This window comes from Apis florea, unplaced genomic scaffold (assembly GCF_048593485.1).
Source record: "Apis florea isolate Af1SG1 unplaced genomic scaffold, ASM4859348v1 contig_2298_pilon, whole genome shotgun sequence".
Lineage (NCBI taxonomy): Eukaryota > Metazoa > Arthropoda > Insecta > Hymenoptera > Apidae > Apis > Apis florea.
The window spans coordinates 90306-112041 of NW_028256558.1; the positions used below are offsets into that span (position 1 = coordinate 90306).

The 21736-nt window shown below is 38.6% G+C and overlaps 1 long non-coding RNA gene and 2 other non-coding genes across 3 annotated transcripts in view; 1 reads left to right on the forward strand and 2 right to left on the reverse strand.

Annotated features, from left to right (window-relative positions):
* Positions 1 to 21736, reverse strand: part of LOC147658195 (uncharacterized) — a 126082-nt gene that overhangs the window by 88981 nt on the left and 15365 nt on the right. Inside the window, exon 3 of the long non-coding RNA XR_015290934.1 lies at positions 5751 to 5912. This is a non-coding gene — a long non-coding RNA (uncharacterized LOC147658195). The remainder of the gene's footprint in view (positions 1 to 5750; positions 5913 to 21736) is intronic.
* On the forward strand, positions 1249 to 1321 carry TRNAR-CCU (transfer RNA arginine (anticodon CCU)). The gene has a single exon. It is a non-coding gene; the product is annotated as a tRNA-Arg (tRNA).
* Positions 20388 to 20459, reverse strand: TRNAP-CGG (transfer RNA proline (anticodon CGG)). Its single transcript has one exon. It is a non-coding gene; the product is annotated as a tRNA-Pro (tRNA).

A 21736-nucleotide genomic window follows, 5' to 3' on the forward strand; every position in this document is an offset into this window, starting at 1 on the left:
AAATAATTCCCTCGTCTCTGAACCGATCGCGTGCGCTCACGGGCACGTGAATACCCGTGTAATTCGCGAATCGAGCATAAAGTGTCGCGCAGTTTAAAATCAATTACTCACCCGGCGCTCACGCGCTCCTTCCTTAACGATCTTCCCGCACATTTTCGCAGACCACCGTGTACGTGTTCCCGCGGCCAGGTCGCGTAAAGTATCAATCTAGCGTAAAGGGGGGACTTGACCCCTCGCGCACACGCATTTATATTAACCCTCACCGGTGCCCGCGGAGATCGCGCTCGCAGGCCAAAGACGATTCTATTTATGCGTGCAACCGACGGACCCGGGGTTAATGTGATGATATTACTCACGGGATATGGTTGCCTACCTAAGTCGATTAGCGGTGGAAAGCTCCGGGACGAGTTTTGCGGTCGAAAGCGAGCGCGCACGAGCGAGGAGGGTGGCCGTGAAACGAAAGGGACAAAAGCGGGGACGAGACTAGTTTCTCTCTGTTTCGCATCCTTCCTTCCTTCCTTCCTTTCGAGGGGACCTTTAACCGGTCATCTAGCACTGCCAGGATTCCGTGCCACTTGTCCTCGTTGTTCGTGACACCGAGATGGAACGGCCGTGTTTAATCCGTGAATTCCCTCATTTTTCCGCTTTCTATCGATTAACGTTGGAATTTAAACACGAAGAGAGGACGATTTACTTGAGGAGACGCGTAAAGTAATAGATTTTATCTGGTGGATATTCGAATAAATTGCTGATTAATTGCCAGATTTCTCGTCGTCTATCCAGTTTGTATAATGGAACAGTAGTATTAATATTAGCCGATAACGATGTTAACATTTTTGAAGATTCGTTCGATTCGACGAGATCTGATCTTGAATTGGATTCATCGATGATTCATATTTTCACGATTCATTATAAATGAATAACACGCCGGAATATTGAAAGGAATCTAAAAGAATAAATGTTTCTTTTCGTTCGAGGTGATATTCTTTTAAAAAGAAAAAAATAAAAGAAACGAAAGGCGGAATTTATATAATCCTTTTCGAATTTCATTTATCAAAAATTATACGAACCGTCTATATTTTATTTTTTTATTATGTACTTTTTTTATCTTCTGCTATATATAAAATTAGAATATTAATCGTTTCATAAGTATTATTATCTCAATAAAAACATCTAATTTGTAGCATAAAATTTTACATAAAATTAAACAAATCGTTTCTTCTAATTTTCAAAATTCCCGTGATAACAGCCCCTGTGGCCTAATGGATAAGGCATCGGTCTCCTAAACCGGGGATTGTGGGTTCGAGTCCCACCAGGGGTAATTTGAATAAAAATTTCTTTCGATTTGATAACGAGAGAAATTAAGGGCTGTGTAATTTTTGAAACTAAAACATGTTTTTCATTTTTCCTTTTTTTTTTTTTTTAATATTAAAATTCCTCTTTTAAAGATTAGAATGTCATAATAAAAGTATTAAGAAGAATTTTTAATAACAACAACGAAGAAAGAATAATGAGAGAATAAACATATTACGTGATTCATGATTTAAATTCACTGAAAGTAAAATGATAGCGCATATTTATTTCAAATAAAATGAAACATTCAAAAACGAGTTGTGAAACTCGAAATGTATGATAAAATCGAGCCTCGAACGAGAACGTGTGAATTACGAGACATCGATAATCACTATCATCGATCTCAAAAGAAGCATCATCTCTTCGACTCAGAAGCGAATCGCCTTCGTTTCGCTTCATCAATGTTTCCGGATCCCTCAAAGGGATATACTTATTTTCATCGTCATTAATCTTTGTTTGACCGACCGTCTTAATTATACTCCCGATGCTATACGCACGTCTCGTAATATTCTTTTCATCAAACCTTCGATGTCACGAACGCTCCATAAACGTAGCACGTATCCTCGTCTCGTCGAATACATATATTCGATATATTCATCGTGTCAATAATAGGACAAGAAGCTTGGAAGAGAATCGAAACCACGAACTCACACGTGTTTTTAACCATCGTCCTTGCGGGTTCAGACCCAATAGATGCACCTGCCGATGGAACCAGCGCTAGCGATGGGATCAAGTGTATCGCAAACAAATTTGAATACAATTTTGACGAATCGAAGTTATAAGTATTTTGAAAGAGAAAAACAATTATTTATTTAAATTTGAACGAGACAGAAATTTATAAGCCCAGAAAAAATGAGAATCAAATTGATGGAATAGATTCTAAACGATGATAGTTCGGTACAAATTAATACATTCATATAAACGAATTAAAATACATTCGATTACTACTTTTAGAAAATTCCAATACCTGTATAAATTTCAGAGTTGTCCATTATATCTTACCATTCGAATCTATATCCAAATACATATTGAATTTGATCCCATCACTATCGGTGACCGTATGGTATCCACGAGGCTGGCAATAAAATATACCTTCGAACGGCGTGATTATACTGACGAGCCCTAAATATTTCTCCTCGCGCCTTCTCCTTTCGATCTCCTGGAATGCGTCCTTTTCACCGCACACACAGATCCATCTATCTGTTCCTCTCTACTCCACCGCTCCCTTTCCTTTGTCCCACTTCGTTCGACCGATCCCCGTGAATACATCTTCGCGTTAACGAATTTCGAGACGAGGCAAAAGAACCCTTCTAATCCTGACTAACGCCCAGTCAGCCACGAGAGGCGTCTCGAAAAAGGCTTAAGACTCGTCTCCCCGAAAAAGGGAGGACTGCTAAAGGCTAGTGGTACCTGACAACGTCTTTATCGGCCCTCATCTTCGACCGTTGCCTCGGTGCCGCTTAATAGCATCCATAAAGTTTCATCGTGCGACTACTATGTCGTTTAAATGTATATCGAGCGCCGCAGTGGTTGCCTATAGCGCGGCGCATCGAATCGCGTGCGCCCTCTACGATTTATTTTATCGTTTGGGCCGCTTTATGCCCTCTTCCGTACAACATTTGCATACACGCCTCTGACGTACGTGCTGTACGAAATTTGTTTTATTTCTCGGCCGTGTACTGGCGTTAATAACGCGTCTCGCTTTTTTGCTCGCTTGTTGCCGATGCAACAGGCCACTTTGATGCATTAACGAAGATGGGTCGGCGCGCTTGAAGGAGGAGGAGGGGGGAATTCTCATAAATGTTCTGGATTTTGCCCGGCGCTGGTTATCACGCGTTTATTAATTGTGTTCAGGCACGATGCTCCTCTTTTTTATTGGCGTATCGTTCTTCGTTACATCTACCGTTGCTGGTTTTTAATTTGTTGAGGTTGTTTCGGTACACACGTACATTATTAAAAATTGAAAAATTTTAAACAAACTCAGTTTTGAAAATTATTTGATCGAAAAAATTGAAACAATAAATATTCAAATACTCTTTTAAACTTGATTGATCTAATTACATTTCTATAATATTATTCCAAGCAGTTGAAATTTATTAAAATTCATAATCCACATCAAAATCAAAAACCAATTTCAAAAAATTTTTAACAAGATTGTATGCAATTTCCAATTAACGACTGTCAAACTCCATGAATCCTTTCTTCTCAATAGAGTAAATCCTTCATATTTTAATCAGATATGTAAAACAGAATTTATGAAAGAAAATTCGTTCGATCACTTCGACTTCTTTCGATATTTTATTTTGTATCAGCAGTGCATCATTGCAACGATTATTATGTCGCAACATTCGCACGATAATAGCGAGCTTTCCAAGGATACTTGGTGCATTTTATGGCGACACAATGGCTCATTTCAGTAACCGGATTTCGAGCTTCTTCGCCATCTGGACCATCGGACTTAATCACGAAACGAAATTAAACTTAAAACATTAAACTTAATAACGTGCATGGGTGTCAATGTATTAGAATGTGATTTCCGTTACATTGTTGTTATATCTTTTTCTCCGTTCAAGTGATCTGGCGCTATCTTGAAGACCTGTGTTCTTGATCCTCTGCGCAAAAAATCTCCGCGAATGATGAGAAAAAAAAATCGAGAATCATTTCCGGTACCATTGTCGTAAAAGAATGAAGGATTGATAAAAAAAACTCTGAAAATACAGCGAACTAGAGATGCATAGAATTGAATATAGAAGATAAAATAATCACGAGAAGAACAAAAATTTTTCTATTATTCGTAGAAAATATAAAAAAATTTGTAATTGGAAAAAAATAAAAAATTTTTGAAATCCTAGAGATTATAGAATATTACTTGTTATTTTCCTGCTACAATTTTCTGCATTCAATCAACGAAAATTGCTTATTCATTTAATGAACGTTTTATCTCGTAAGAAATATGTTAGCTAGCAACAATAAATTATCATTCGGAGTTGATCTGACGCCATATAAATTATCTTAATAAACAATTCGAACTATCGATTATTATTATTCTCGGCTACTAATTGTTGTTACGTATTCTTCAAAATAATGAATATAAACGAATCAACGTAATGAATGTAGATTCCCACTTCAAAGCCAACTATCATGGAACAACGTGACACGATCTTCTAATGACCATTCTAAGCAATGATTTCGCGTTCTACGTAAGAAACAACAATGACCGTCATGATCGAAAGTATCGTGCGAATTTACAGGTCTGAAAAGTCACGGATCTACTCGACTTCCTAGAACGCCCACGCAAATTAGAAAAGACGCAAACGGTCGCTATGTAATGATAATTACATTATGCAACTTTGTTATCGTTTGTTCCTCGTATTAAAAAAATATCTAAGAATAGTTAACGATTGGATAGCTCCGTGAATATTTCATCACGGATGCGAATTATCGTAGAATATGAAAATTATTGCCAAATAAGGAACACTTTTTCCAAAGTAGAGTCATGGATGTAGAACATCCTTGAATCCATCTCGTATTCAACTCGAATTTTTTCGATTCATCAAGTTTCTGAAAATATCTCCGTTCCATTATATAATATATTTTTTATACTCTAATTCTTACTGTAAAAACATAGCAGAATTATTGTGGTGGAGAGAAGCTATATCCTTATATTTTATTCTCTTTGAATTACTTTTGTGGAATTTTTTGCAAAAGTAAAATTTCCTTATTAATAGTTGCAAAATCTTTATTACAAGTCAATCCACCAAGAATTCAAATTCCATTCTTTTTTTTTTTTTTTTTTCTTTTAATCCCGAATTACCAGAGAAAAATTATCGCCGTGATTTAGTAACTGGTTTATCCAAATTCCTCCAGAAAAGCAACGGTGATATTTCGAAAATACATTAACGCGTATTATTTATGAACATATGTATTAATACGAGCCTATTCCCTACCGCGATGTTTGCGTGCTCTCGAATCCTTGAATTGGAAATGAGCCTTAATATATTAGCACGAATAACATCGTCTGTGATAAATGTTACGCTATGTCGTCTACACCGTGTTGTCGTGGATAGGATGTTTTAATAATTTAGAGACCAGTCACGGACATCGGCGTTGCAATAACGATTACGTAACCGAAACGTCGTGTCGTTCGGCACACTCTGTATTTATTGACGTGGAGGCAATGCCGGAACGGTGATTACGGGCAGGGAACTTGTTAAAGATATAGAAGAGCGATATTTTGCCGATAGTTTAGTCCTGCGGGGGCCACTCGGGGTCTTCCAAGTCGCGGCTCTTAATAGATCCTGCTCTTTCCACACAGGGGATCGCGAACTGCCTCGTCGGATTGTAAATCGCGGGGTCTTAAGTTAAAACTTTGAGAAATGGCAAATGCATGTACTTACGTACTATCTCGCGGTGCCTAACGAGTTGGCGATCGTTGGTTAGTAATCTGTTGTAGCAAATGACGTGTTGAAATCTCTCGAGGGAGGGGGAAAGGAGGGCTATCGATTTAATTTATCACGTCTGGATATGATGTCCTCTGATACGACTTAGAGTACAGTCCCCTGAAAAGAATAAAATAGAAATTAGAATATTAGAATTGTACAAAAGAGAGAGAATTGAAGAAGCGTGTAACGATATAAAATTAATATTACGTTTTCTTTTATATTATTACGTCTAATATTACGTTGATCTTTTATATTACGAACGAGAAATTAAATCCTTATAGATTATGTCTTTAAGAGTTTTCAAGAGCTACGATCATCCCTTAAGAGTTCGGATCGTAAAAATCGAACGGCGATCGAAATAATAGGCACAATCCAAATATCGAAAAATAGTTAGAAAAAAATTTGATCGTTTCGAATATCCCATAAGAGAAGTTTAAACGATCTAGCGATATATCGAAGTGTATACAAGTCTTGGACAACGGGGGATAATAACAACGCGGTTGGTCTCGATTTTTCTGGCGATGGTGGTGGTATTAAAAACTCGTAACGCGGTTTAATAAACGATACGTGACCGGTTGCCGGGAGGGTAACGATCGTTTCGACCAAACGTAGTGGAAAAAACCGGGAATACAGAATAAGAGGAAGTCCGTATGGGAAGAAGAGGAATCGCAGAGGAGTTCGTAAGGGAGGATCAAACGTTGAAACGAAAGGGAAAAGAGGAGACGCGGAAGAGGGAGAAAGAAGGTGGAGCATGAAGAAGAGCAAGAAGCGCGGTGTGGTCGCGGTAGCAATCGACAGACCCGTCATTAAAAATCAGTTAACCTCGCAATTACCGTGCGAGTCCGAGCCTATTAAGTGCGCGTAATCGGAAGGGACTTTTTTGGAATAATCGTTTGCAAGAACTTCACAGGAGAAACGAGCTCGTAGGATTCGCAATCAGATCTGCGACTATTAAGGGGGAAAGGAACGCTTTGTCTCGAGACAAGGCGAATGGGAATAATGGGACGATGTTAAGGATTCTTTAGGGAAGGGAAACTGCCTATGTGAAGAAATATGTGCGATACCTTGTCTCGAATAGGAAATAAGTACTCCTCCAAAGTTAAAGACTCTGGATAAGAGGACTGTATGCGTGTGTGTGTGACTAGAGCATTTAAATATCCGGAATTTTTGTTAATTTTATAGAATTTGGCCGTTTAATATTAAATGATTTTTATTTAAGGAGATTATTCATTATTTCATATAAATTATTTATTAAATAGCCATGCATGTACGATCATGTCAGAAATGATTATTCCAATCATTCTTCATCGACTGTATCTTTACATTTATCTTAATGTTAATAAACCTTGGTTAATAATCTCATGTATAAAAATTACATTATTTCATTTAATCCCGAACGATTGGATTTCCTTCTCTAAATGAAAAGAAATATTCGGAGCAACATTTAAAAATTTCTCCACCTTCATCTTAACATCTCCCATAACACTTCCATTTCACAACATTGAAATGGGCCACCCAATGCATGCAATAGTAAAATAGATCGCAAAAGGGGAATACGAATCACCGGCCATCGATTTTTCGATTCAACAATTGGAAGCTCGAACGGACCGTTACACGAGGAAAGTTTTCATTTACCTTCGCTTAAGTGGCCACTTACGAGTCTATAACCCTTTCTTTACCTACGTTATTGCTTCGTTAAAGCATCATTTTCCTCTTCCCCTGATTTCCACCGTTGCGACTCCGCTCTGCCTCTCGATACTCACCCATTCCCGCAGAGTTATTCCCGACTACTCCCAGAGTCCGTACTTAACTCTCCTACCATATAAGAGTTCCGGAAGAGCCGTTTGCTCTCGATATGTTGCTCACCCGTTCGGTCTGGTACCGGCAGAAGTTCAGAGGAGAGAGCCGATCGAGTAGTTACGGATAAGTTTGTCGGCGCTTAAGTGGCGCCGAATACGGTCCTGTAAGTACAACCTGCTCGTGGCAGGTCGCTCTTGCACGCGTGTGTACGTGCGCATATGCACGGCGTAAGCGCCGTCCAACGATTGTAGTGAGGAGAACTGGCCCGATACAGGTAGAAATGCTGGAAATTTTTAACCGAACTCCTCCAATTCGATCGATACTTTACTCGTGTAATTGGTGCACGCGAGACTCGCCGAAATTCTCCAAGGAATTCTGCATCACGATACAAACAACTAGCGATGGGATCAAGTACGATTCGAATTTTTTTATCTGTAGGATTATGAGAAAGGAAGGGATAGATTATGAGTCTAGAAGTGAAGAAAGTAAAAAGTTAGAATCAAATTATCTTATTAAAATCTTATTAAAATCTCATGCATCTAATAAATCATCGAATATTTATGTCATTTATATTAATTATTTCTCTTCTCTATTTTTATGAATTTTAACGAAACCGTAATTGTAAGTCGAATATTATTTTCGAATAAGTGGAATAATTGAGATAAAACGATATAACAGAAATATATGTATCATAACACCTCATAAATTTTTTAAATTTTTTCTAAAAATTCAATGAAACTTCTGATTCTCATAATCGTTGATTACTTAACACGAAAATCTCAAACTCGAATCTTAGATTCGATTTAAAAACGCATATTGAATTTGATCCCATCGATGTATACCGTTGAAAATCGTAAGATTAGTCGTTCAAAGACAGACACTTCGGCGTGCCCTTCTCGAAATCGGCTCGTGCCTTTCGTTGGCTACGCTCTCGTTGGAATCTCGGAAGGTTGGAGGGGAAGAATTCGAGAACGAAGCCGAAACAAATAGTTACAAAACTGGTCTGGGACGGAAGACAAAGTATTTTGGCGAGGAGACGAACAAGCATACCAGTGGGGTTCGTTTTAAGCCCGTTGCCATTATCTCGGGGAAAAGGGACACAGCCAGAAAACCGGTCGTACCGTAGAATCCCGCGATAATATTTGCGACACTCGGATCCTGGAGGGGGGGCGATGGTCGCATAAGCTAAAGGATAGGCTAAAGGGAGGGCTAAAAAGCGAGTGATTTGGCCGGTGGGGCCCGGCTGATTAATGTGACCCACTATGCACGCCCGCTATATGGGCCGACCTGGCTCATTTGCATTTGCATCGGCACGGACCACCGTGTTCTCCGCTCTCGCGGACTTCTTTCGGAACGAACAAGCTCATGTCCAAAGCCCTCCATTCAACCCGCTACCATTTCAACTTCGCCTCAGATTTAACTCGGGATATCTCGAACCCGATTATCTAAGTTGGAAAAAAGAAATATATATATAAAGATAAAGATAGTATTAAGTTTTGCATCGAAATCGTCGTTTCTCATCGTTATTTACATAGATGTATGCGAGAAATGTACGTAAGAAATTTTATAACTCGAGTGACGGGATGTCTGTGAGAAACGATTATTGAAATTAGAACTCCCTGATAAATCTTAAAGCTAGTTGCTACTCTTATGGCGCAGCAATTTAAATCACCTTGCCTCGTGGTTACTAGTCGTTAGAATCGTAATAGAACGACGATTTCGGAAGGTGTCGTCAATCGTTGGCGCGTGTAACCGCCGGCGATTCGCAACCGCGTGGGCGTTTATTGGCGACCTGTTTAACATAGTCGACGGTTAGCGGATTCAATGATCGTGTAATTGCCGGCAGGAAACCGGACAGTTGCTTGAACCGCGTTTTACTCGGAACTTGTCGCGGTTACGACGTGAGGCAAGAGTTTGGAAATGTTTTCGAACATATCTCTCTTATCTTTCTTCAAGGAATCTTCTCTCTTCGATGCATTTACACGCGAAATAATTTTTATCCATCCGTTTCCAATAACTCTCTCGTCTATTTTAATCTTTATATATATATAGGTCCATTGGACATTAAACTTTTATCTTCCTCGTATCACGAAAGCGTAAAAACAAAGGGGACAAGATTAGATGTTTACAATTTCTTTATACCCATTCTTATACCACTATAATATAATAAAATTACGATCGACGAGAAAATCAGAGAATTCTTTCACAGAAGGACTATCTTCGCTGTGGAATCGCGCACACCCACGCAAGAGGGCACGCGCATGAATGCAGGTGCGTGACGATGGGTTAGCGAGGGTTAATGCGCCGGGTAATAATTAAAACGCCATTTCCCATAGAGAAAGGCGAGACGAGAGTTGATCATAAAGGCTTGTTCTTGCCGCGCCTCTATCTCTCTAACGGTGGTTCAGCGAACAGGTCCTCCTTTCGTGGACCGCGATATTATATCACGGCATACCTCCGTTTCCCTCGGGCACCACCTCAACAAATTACTCGCCGATTCAACCAATTTATGAACACCTGTCTGAATCTACACCGCCAAGATTTCACTTTTCAGGAATATCGAAGATGGTCGATTCGAATCGAAGCGTTTTTTTCTTTCTATTTTCCTCCTTCTCTTCCTTCTCCGTCAACTGGCCAATCATATCCGGTTATATTTTATTTTGCGAATCACGACCGCTGCTGAATAATAGCAGCTAGACACCGGTCTGTCCTTGTAACTGTCTCCAAGGATGGTACGCGGAGGCTCGAAATTCGTCGAATATGTGTACACGTGTATTCGCGTGTGGGTAAGTAGCGGTTGCATCTCGGCCACAAGAGCATACATTGTAACGAATTATCGCACGCCGAGCGGCATCGTAATTAAGAGTTACGCAACAGGTAATTGAGAAACCTGACACCTTTACAAAGTGTTACCTCGTCGACACGGTGGATCGTATCGCGGAGCTTCAATAATAATATGATTCCGCGATGATAGAACGCGGCTTTGACGCGTCACGATTCATAGTCCTCGCGATTAGATTCCCCCTTCATTCTTGATAATGTTTATGAGTCTGTTGTAATTTTACGTTCAACAGAGTTTTTTCTTTTTCTTTCTTTTTTCTTTTTTTTTTTTCAGTAAAAATCAATTAAGAGCGCGAACTCGTTAATTATTTCTAATTAATTATATATAAATTCGGGTTTCTTTTTCTTCAAATTTGTCGACGCTTATTTTTAAATATGAAACGGAATCTTAATATCGATAAGAGACAAATTTTTTTATTACAATTCCTTTGCCCGCGATCATCATCAAAACTCGTTTGATAATTCGTTTGAATAATAAATATAAAAATAAATTAACACGCTATAGAAATTAATACATCATTCGCTGTAGAAATGAATCCGAAACTAGCGTTCAATTATTTTTAATTATTATAATTGCTTAATCCGTAGACAGGTGCGAATAAAATATTTTACAAGTATAAAATATCATCCTCGTAAAAGGAATCAAATATAAAATTCATTTGAAATCACTATCATTATCTTCTCGAAATCAAAAGCTAACTTTCCCACGAACTCAATACAATTACCTCAACTTAATTATAGATCACACCTTCCTCCGGAGTTATTATAATGCATGCATTTTAGAGAGAGAAAGAGAGAGAAAAAAATATCCTTCCTATCATAATAATTCGATTCTAATAACTCGGCCGTCCTTCCTCCACGTCCAACCTCTAAAACCCATCAATCAACGTTTGAAAAACGCGCGCAGATCTCCCAATGGATCTACGCGCCGCGATCCATCTCAATTGGAATTACGGCGGCGAGTGAAATATAATGTCGGCCGTTAATGAAAACGTAGGGCCGTAATAATGCAAAAGAAGGAGAAAAAAAAACGGGATAGAAGGGGAGAGGTAACGCGACGTTAAACGACCGAGGAGGATCATAATCCTCTGAACCCGTGGGTGATAAAGATGCCTCGATTCCACGGTCTAATTACCAGCGATTATTCCGAGGCGAGGCAACGGGGTGGCCCCCTCCCTCGCGAGAAAGAAGAGAGGCGCGCGCACGATGAAGAAATAAGCATCGACTGTTAAAATTGACCGTCCCGGCCAATTATTAATCGCGTCTCACCGCTAATGACGAGCGGCCCATACGCGAAAGGGCCAACAGCGAGCGAGAGCGTATGCTAATGAAGCGGCGAGAGTAGCTCCCCGCGACTCTCTTTTATTTTTCGCGCGGATAATGTAACTTTGGCTGGCCGCGGCCAGTGATTAGCATCGAGGCTCTGGCTCGCCTCGCGATGAGGCTATTCCTCAACAAGGCCACGGGATAGGTGCAGAGGGGAATATCCCTCAATGTCGCGGTAGCCCGATGAAGACCTCACCGGGGGTAGGTGTGAGCCTTGACTCGCGCTTCGTATATATTTATATATCTCTATCCTGTTCTCGAGGAGAGAGGATGCTCGATGAACGGTCAAATCCGGTTAATACGATCGAGGAAGTTGGTGAGGAGGGGGCGAAAGGAGGTGGATGATTGACGGCACACGGCGCGTACAAAAGTTTTATTAACTTTGAAATGGTTTTTCTTTTTTGGTAAGACAAGTGGTGCTATAATTTATTAAGCGAATGTGGTGTGTGTGTGTGTGTGTGTGTATATATACATATGGTGAATATGAGGGAATTGATTGAATATTTTATATTGTACTTTGAATGACGAATGACAGGTTGGAACAAAGGATCTCGAGGATTTCTTGATTTTATAAGGAATACGCGTAGAAAATGAATCGTGCTATTGGAAGTTACATGCAGTTTTTTCCCATTTCGCGCAAACTTCATTTCATTATTAGAGAATTGATATATTGGACAAAGTGCTTGGGACGACGTTTATTTATTATATTTGAAAGACTTTCTACGTGAAAAAAAGTTGTATTACAAGTACGACAATTCCATTTTTACCACTCGCGTGATTGATACTTCTCTCGCAGTTTCTAACTACTTTATGTTCTTTTTTGATATAAAATTGTGATACAAAACAATTCTATGGAAACCTGAAACTATAGGATTGATAACTCTATTAATTATTTCCTTCGGTATACACTTGTTATAAAACTTTCCATCGCAAAAAGCTGACTTTCTATTATTGTCTTAAACAAGTTGCGCTACGGTTACTATACTATACATGTCATTAATATTCCCTAACAATTTATTACACATCGATCTTTTCTACTTGTAATTCCAAAAAACAAGTTCATACAATACAATTGTACAAATTTTATAATATTCGAAATAATTCGAAAAACCGGCGATCAATTTCCCTAACAATCGGGCCCATTCGATTCCATCTGGCGGAATGGATCCACGTGAAAAGGATCGTAACTAATCGAACCGATTCACGGATTGACAATCGAGGAATCTATTAACCATACGAATTTCTGACCGACGAATACGTCCAAAGCGTTAATTAATCATACTGGTTAACCGACTATCGTTTACACCACAACGGTTTACACCGGCCAACATACACGTATACACGTTGCTCGTGGGACGTGCGTGAAATTGATTTAAGATCGACGCGGTTGTAAACAGTTATTTAAACGGAAAGAATATCGGGACTCTTCCGAAGGTGCGAACGAACACCTCGTTACGCTCGCGGTGTTCCATACGCCACGATAGTGGAAAATAGTCCTGCTATACGGTTATTGCAAGACAGTTGAAAACGTCCCCCGGCAAAAATGCCACCGCTAATCACGACAGATCGTCCGATCGTCGGCAATAAAATCGGGTATCGAGCTGGAGCTCGTCGGTGTACACTCATTACCGGGCCCGTGGAAGTAGCAGTAAACTGTACGAAGTAATTCCAGAGTATGGCATACCCGTGTCAGCCGTTATTTCAGAAACGGCGAATCGTCGTGTCTCGCAATTTTACGAACACGTGAAATACACGCGCGACACGGGGCGGAGGCGGGAAGAAGAGGTGGGACATGAGTTGGAAGAGTGTTAAGAAAAAAAGGGAGGAAAAAAGAAAAAAAAAAAAAAGAAAAGAGCAAAGCGTAATTACGAATAAAAGTTTCAATTAGCTCTCTCGGGCTAAATGTGGTCATCACGGCTGCCGTGATTCATAGGCCATATAAACTGTGTGTGCATAGCCAGGGCGCGTATAGAACGTCGGGATCGGCGAAGGATGATGATGATGCTTACCACTCTACCTTTCACTTTGTTTTCCCGAGATACCTCGGCTAAATATTAACCTCCGTGACAGAGATGCTTTTCCCCCGTGTGTCGCGTCCCATGACCATTATCGAACGTTATACCGCGTATGAAAATTCAAACGATAACCGCTTTCAACTCGAATATACAGGGTGATTTGGGAAGACGCTTAAGAGGTCGAACGAATATTCTACGTTCTTCTTTTCGAATTATCTTTGTGAATAAATGGTCATCCGATTCTTTTGGCTCGTTACATATTATTAGATTTTTATCGTTGAATTTTTCAAAATCTGTGCACAATTTTCGAGAAAATGAATTCAAGATCGATTCGAGGAATCCTTTGTATTTTTTAGCTTTCGGATTAAATGCTGTACAATAAAATATTTTGGGGCATTGGTTAAATGCGAATGGAAAATTGTTTTGAATCGTGCATAATTTCGAATTTTTAGCGTGTAAATTCCTTGAAATGTTGACACGTATTTCTGAATTACCCTGTATGTAGTCTCTCCCATAACTCCTTAATTCCGTCGTGTATTACATTGTAACGCAACGACGGCAAATTAAACGAAGAGATACCGCTGTTAAACGTCTCACCGTTCACGCATCCTATCGTTTCTTCATTTTTCTCCCCTTTCTTCTTTTTCGTCTCTTTTACTATATTTCAATCGTCATATCACGTTGTTACAAAAGATATTTTTATCGTGTTCACAAGAAGTGCCCTTTATTCTACACGAAAAAGCTGGCGTGAAGCTAGGTGAAAAATAATCGTGAGAATTGACGTGCAAACGATTCTTTACACCCTAAGATACTCGAGATACTCGACCAAATAGTTACAACTTCCGCGCAAAGCTGTTATTAAGATTATTCTACGATCATTATTCGATCAGCTCGAGTTTCAATCGAGGCAAACGATCACTTATTCTGAAAATCCCTTGCGACGATAAAGTTCAAAAGAATCAGAGAAACGAGATTATTTTCCGGATCTCTGGATCTCGTCGATAAAAATTTCCATGTGTCATCGTTCGATCGCTTAGGTAGCTTCGACTTTTCTCATCTTCTTCGTCGAATTGTTACCCTTTTTCTATCCATTCAATCATTACAATGATATTTATCCTCAGAAGCATGCTTAATAAAAAAAATCAAAAACTTAATTTGATCTTTAAAATCGAGGGTGTAAAAAGCTTCTATGAAATAAAATTTGGAGGTGCATCCCTCTTATTATATCTAAAATTCATGAAACAGATAAAAAAATTCAAATTTTAATTTTAAACACCACAGTAATTGAAAACGTCTTGCTCCAGTATTCCATTCTAAAATTCAATCTCCATAAAATACCAGTGAAATATCTTCTCGTTCGCAGAAATAGTGACGATCGTAAATGTAATCGAAATATCCTTTTCTACCAGAATTTTATCCAAATGACATACCCGACCCGTAATGGGATTACTTTGCGTAAATCACAAAACTGCCCGATCTTCTTACACTTATTACGCGTGCCCCGTTGAAATACGTTCGACGTTTAACACTGGAAACCCTGGATGCATCGATCCTTGACCATAGAGAGCCTCTCCTACTCTCTGTCTTTCTCTCCGCACACCAATAGGCTTCGATATTACCTGGAACTCCGGGAATTCTATCTTCCGCACAGCCGAGAGAGGATCGTCTCGTCTCTCGTCTTCTCTAATCGGGACTTTACGAGCACCCTGTATTCCGGCATGCGTGCCTCGTGCGCGACCTCAGCCGACCTTAGCCGACCTCTCCCACATTACCTCGTCCACGCACCTCGGATAGATGCCACGACGTAGAAACTCCTTCCATCCAGCGTATACACCGGGATTACCCTACAACGACGACGTCCCTCCACACGTCCGCCAAATTAGCTCTCGCTCGTGTTTGCTTCGCGTCGATTCCTATCCTCTCTTCCCTTTAACGAATACGCGCGCGAGTATGTGTCTTAGAGGCATAGAGTGGTCGGTGAGTTCCTTTGAAAACGGGCCCCGAGGAGAAATTTTCGCGGGCACGAGATTACACCGGGGTTTCATCCGATATCCCCGGCTGACTGACTCGAGACGAGGCATACTGCACGCATAGCGTAGAAACTCCTCCTCGGGAGGAATTCTTCCTGCTGAACCATCTTTAATTAAACTTCTGACACGATATAGCTCCGAGGGAATCGAGCTACGTGCACGGGAACGATACCGGGGTGAAAGTAACGAAACGGATTGATGATGTTGATTGATCTATCCGTTGTATCTGAACGATGGTGATAACATTTGGCTGTTTATTTTTTATCGATATATAAGGACATTCCGTTTCTGTTCGTTTATTGAAATAGAAAAAGGAATTTGTCTAGCCTATTCTTCAATGCAAAAGTAGTTTAGTTTAGTTCTTCGAATAACATTGGAAGCCGTGTTGATCGTTATTTTTGCGAAAATAAGAGTGAGAAAACATCAGAATTATAAACTCCTGATACTTTCGAAGGGATAGAGGAGGAATTTTGTTATACGTGTTCATCTTCGTTCTTGCCAGAAGGTTTCCGTGCGGATCGTGGAAATTTCGTTCGGTTTCTTTTCACAGTTTCGAGTTCAGTTAACCTGGGTTTCCTGTTTGTCTACGCTGGCCAGCCGAAAAAAGGTGATATCTGCCGAAAAATTAAAAACTAGATTGCCGCGTTTGCCGTGGCGATTAGCGGCCGGTCTCACTAAATGGCGAGACAAACGGCGAGGCAGAGCCTTCTTCCTGAAAGCAGCAAAAATTCCTGGCGCGCGCGAGGGAAGAATTAGCGAGAGGGGAGCCCTCGATTCCCATGGAAATTCCATTGGCCGGTGTCGTTACTCGCTCGTCTTAACGAAAGCAACCGGTGTTTGACTTGAAAATATTCCACCGGCCGTTTAATTGGCCGATAAAGTTAAGCTGCAAAACATGGCCGCTGTTAAACGTGGCCAACGGAGGATTTCGTGTCTGTAAAAATCCGTTCAACGTCAACGCGTCGATATTTTATCGTTGTATAATCTCCACGCCAGCTCAGGAGCCTTCAGAGCGCATAAATGACATCGACCTCGGGCTGACCCGGGTAATTGAAAGAGGTGGCCGCGAAGAGACTTGAGTACTAACCACAACCAGGCTTGGGCACTCGTACGTAGGTGCAGGTGTTCCATGTTTCCACGAATGCATGTGTTATAACGAGTTTGTATACGTGCATTTTCCCCCCAAATCGAAGAAATTTAACCATTTGTTGCATGGAACAGAGAAGAGAAAAGAAAGGGAAAGAAAAATAATAGCGAAAGAAAAAAAATAGGGTAAGAGACTGATACTTGAACGTTGTTAATATTGCATTTCTAGATTTTTTTTTTTTTGTTTTAGATATTAACGTAAGAAATCTCTGAGCCTAGTTTTACTATTTTTATTTTTGTTTTAATAATTTTTTGCTGTATCGAAAACTTAAGTTTTTCTGTCATAAACTTTGAATTTTATTAGTAGAGATATACGGATGAAAATCTAGAGAAAATATAGGGAACCCTAAAATATTCCAAAGTTAAGCCTAAATTAACACGTATTAACGAAGACTAATTTTATTAATTAAAAAAACTTACTCTGGCTCTCTACATATTCCTTCGATATTAGAAATGTTTAAATTAATTATTGCAAATTAACATTTCTCTAATCGTTGTTCATTAGTAATATCTTCTTGACCTAAACTTGCACGGTTTCGCGTTTCATGCGATACGAAACAATACGATGCCGAAACTATAATTTTCACGTAGAGAAAAATAAATTAACGACTTGGCCCTAATTGCACGTTCAGAATTTTACGGCTGATCCTGTCGTACATGTGATGTAGACAACATTACGAATACATACGCCATGATGGAGGAAGGGGGAAGCGGTAATTACTTTGAGCGTGTTCTCGTGCACGATAAAAAATCAGAATAAAATGGTGCCTTTATTAATTACGTATTACTTAATCACAACGGTTACACAAAAAAAGCGTAAAGAATGGAAACGCATCCTGGTTTTTTTTTTTTTTTTTTTTGTTAAACGTGTTCTTTTGGTCATCGATGAAAGAGAACCCTGCCAACTAACCGCGAGAGAGCACCGTGATCGCGAACTATGGCAATGCTGTGGCCCCGATTACTCGTACATTTTTGGCCAAACATTCACTTTTAGAAACAAGGATGGCCCCTTTAGCGCGTTTGTACGTCTCAAGACGTTGTGTAACGCCTCGTGGACTTTTTTCTGCCCGCTTTTTTTCGTCCGTCTGTCAAGTGTCGAAACTTTTGCCCCGAATTAACTACGATTGTATACACGCGGATTCGCGGCTATGTCGCGATGCACAATACGACTCAGACGACTGCTTCATTATGTAAAGAGAGGATGAGGAGAGGGGAAAAAAAAAAAAAAAGGAAGAAGGAAAAAAGGAGAGAAGCATAACGCAACGTCGTGTATTCAAATTGTTTACACAGTAAACATAACCTAGCGGACTACCAGCGTAACCAACGAACGTTGTGAAACTAACCTATCTAAAGTATTCGCCGTTCTTTTATCCCGTCGTGAGATATCTTTATTGCAAGAAAAATAGACTTTTATTCCATCGTTAATGCTCTATTAATCTTTCTATAAAATCTTTAATTATCCTACGATTTTATCGTAACAAATAATTGTCAATAACCAGTGTCGATCGATATTTATAATCGACTGGCCTTCGTAAAAATCCTTCGAGTGACTAGTAGCACGGTAATAAAACGGTGTTTCGAGGACGAATATTTTGATACGTTTATTTCTGTCATTACTTGACAGGGAAAGGATCCTCGCAATGAATTTACACGATGGTAGAGGGCGTTGATTACCTCGTGTGTAAAAGTTAACACATGGCAGATTTCGATAATTTTTAAAATTCGCGTCATCTTTAATGTACTCTATCGATCAACCATGGTCATCCATATCCCGTTTCTTATATATACACCTTCTGTTTACTCGTATCTTATGCCATTCGCGCGACAGCAATTTTTCTTTTCTTCTTCAAGGATTTTCAACACACAGACTTTTGACGTGCGTGTATCATCGAGAATGTTAATCCCGAAGAAATCGATAATTACGAAATAGATAAAAATATCAAATTTTGTTGAATCGTAATATACAAGTTACGTGATTAGGTTAGTCGAAAGTTGTGCGTGAATTATTAGAATTATTAGAGTTATTAGATTTATTAGAAAGGGTCTTAATGGAAAGGACAGAATACACGAGCACTAATGTTCGTGGAAGAAATTGAGATGAAAACAGGTTTCAAAAGACATTATCGAATTGCATCGAGGGTGTCGGAAACAAGAAAGTGACTTGCGAATTTGATTAAATAAAATTGATGCATTCGCTCATTTAGAGGAGTAATTTCGCAATAATCATTGGCGACTCTCGACTTTGATGCATTAATTTCTCGAGAAAAATCGACGTAATAGCATTGGAAAGCATTGTCAAGATTAATATATACTAGAATTAGAATATCACGAAAGTGGGACATATATATATATATATATATATATAAATGCTTGGAAGAAATCTTTTTTTATTATAAAATAAAAAAATTTAATAAATTTGCTAAATTTTGCCATAATATAAAACATATTTAACGAACATATCAAAAAATTCTCGAGATATTCTAAATTTAGAATCAATGTTAATAATATTCCGTTGAATATTTAAAATTCTATGACTCGATTAAATCAAGTTATATTTTATACGAGATACGAAACTCATAACATACACCGAGACATTGCACATATTTTTTTTTTTTTTTCATCTTTAAAAACGAGATAATATCTTAATGTTAAGTAATCTACGGCAGCAGTTACACGAATAGAAGATTATACTTGAGTTTCTTTGAGATCCATTACCAAATCACGACAATTAACTTTAGAACTACTACTATCTAAAATGACGAGTTTTAAATTTTTTATATTTGCAATTACTAAAAATATGCACAAACATTCTTACATAATTAATATTAAAGTATATATGTGTGTATCTAATTATTTTCATTATATCACATTAATCATAATTATCTACTATCTAGACATAATAATTTAGATAGATATTTACTTAGATCATTACTTCTACTATTAATCCTACGTTTATAAAAATAATTATAAATTGATTAAAATTTATAACTTCGATTTAAAAATTAAAAATAAATAATTACAATAAATGATAATGATATGCTAACAAGATACATTAGAACATTGATAAACAGATGAAATAAAATTTATAAAATATCGATAAATATGCAAATATGCAAATTCCAAATCGTATAACTTATAGCAAGTTTTAAAAAAGAAGTGAGTAAAAAGTCAGTTGTCCAATTATAATTATCAAACGTCAATGAAAAAAATATGTTGTATTATATTCCAACGACCATTAAAAAAGAAAAAAAAGAAAAGAAAGGAAAAAAAGAAATTACCAAAAAAGAAGAGAACAATTCACTAAATCAAACATTTAGCGACAAACATTTTGGAGACATAATCTCACTTACGCACGACTATGTTCTCGATACACTGCGTCGTATGAAAGTGTTGTACGCGGTTGTTGGTAAAAAGTAAAAGTAAAGAAATTCCACGGGCTCGTCCGGGATTTGAACCCGGGACCTCTCGCACCCGAAGCGAAAATCATACCCCTAGACCAACGAGCCGGATATTATTTTTTGTTAAACGAGTAGAAAAACGCCAATTAGCATGTATAATAATCTTTATCACGATCGGCTGATTATAATAATTTATTGCACGCGCGCATTCTTCGCGCTCGAGCAGTTTGACACGTGTAAAACAAGCGATCAAACGTGTGGATAAACTCCTTTATTTCGAAAAAAAAATATATATATATATATATCATCGAATCGCAATAATGGTCGATTAGGTAATTAGGAGAGACGGGAAGAAAGATTATCGAATTATGGCAAAAAAATAATCGATACGCATTCTTGCAATTTGTTTCCCTAATTGATTGCCACCACGTCTCTGGTTTTTGCTACGAGTATCGAGAATTCCATCATTACCATGAGAAGAAACACGATTGTCCAACGGATGACGGAAAAAGCGTTAATTAGCTCGTTTGAATGGGGGCCGGGAATGCGGTTTTCTCAGAGTTGGTGCACGTGGCGCCACCTGTGGTATAAACGTTGCATTCGCGATTAGCACTGCGTGCCGCCTCAGCGTCCTCACAATTGCCCTGCCAGCAAGAAGATAATCCCTCCGCGTTTCGATCTCTCGCAACAAAGTCGAGGAAAGGTCAGAAACTGCGTGATTGCTTTTCATCGCTGCAACGTAATTATGGTCGCGTCAAAGTCGACGAGGTAGAAACTTGTTGCGTTTCTAGACGCGAGAGAGACGCCATGAACCGCGTCCGCTTAATTCTCATCTCGATATACACCCCTTCTACCGGAAGTAGATGTTCTCCAGAACGGAATATAAACTGTAGCTTTAATTCTTTCATACGATTACGACCTTATTCTCTTATTACAGTTGTTATATATAATTATTATAGTTTTAAAAACCTTTGTTATTCAGATTCAACCAAAATACATTTTCCTTTCTTCGTAGAAGATTCTAAGAAATTTTATTTGAAGAAGGATAATCCGAAATAAATAATGATTTAGTTTATTGTTGCATTGACGATTATAGATCGTTAAAATCTCGTTGATTAAGATTAGAGGGATAATTTTTATCGTGAAAAAATAAAAGGTGAAAAATATAACGTGCATGATAACACTGAATGATGTACGTTATTTTTAATTAAGTTAAATTTATTCGTAAAAGAATCGATTGTGACTATTATCATCGTTTTTTAATTCATCCTTCCTCACAAAATATAATAATAGATTTTTTTGCACAGACCTACGTCTGCAATGACGATGATGATTTGTCAAATAGTAGAAAGATATCACGATTTTCTAAATAAATATAGAAACTA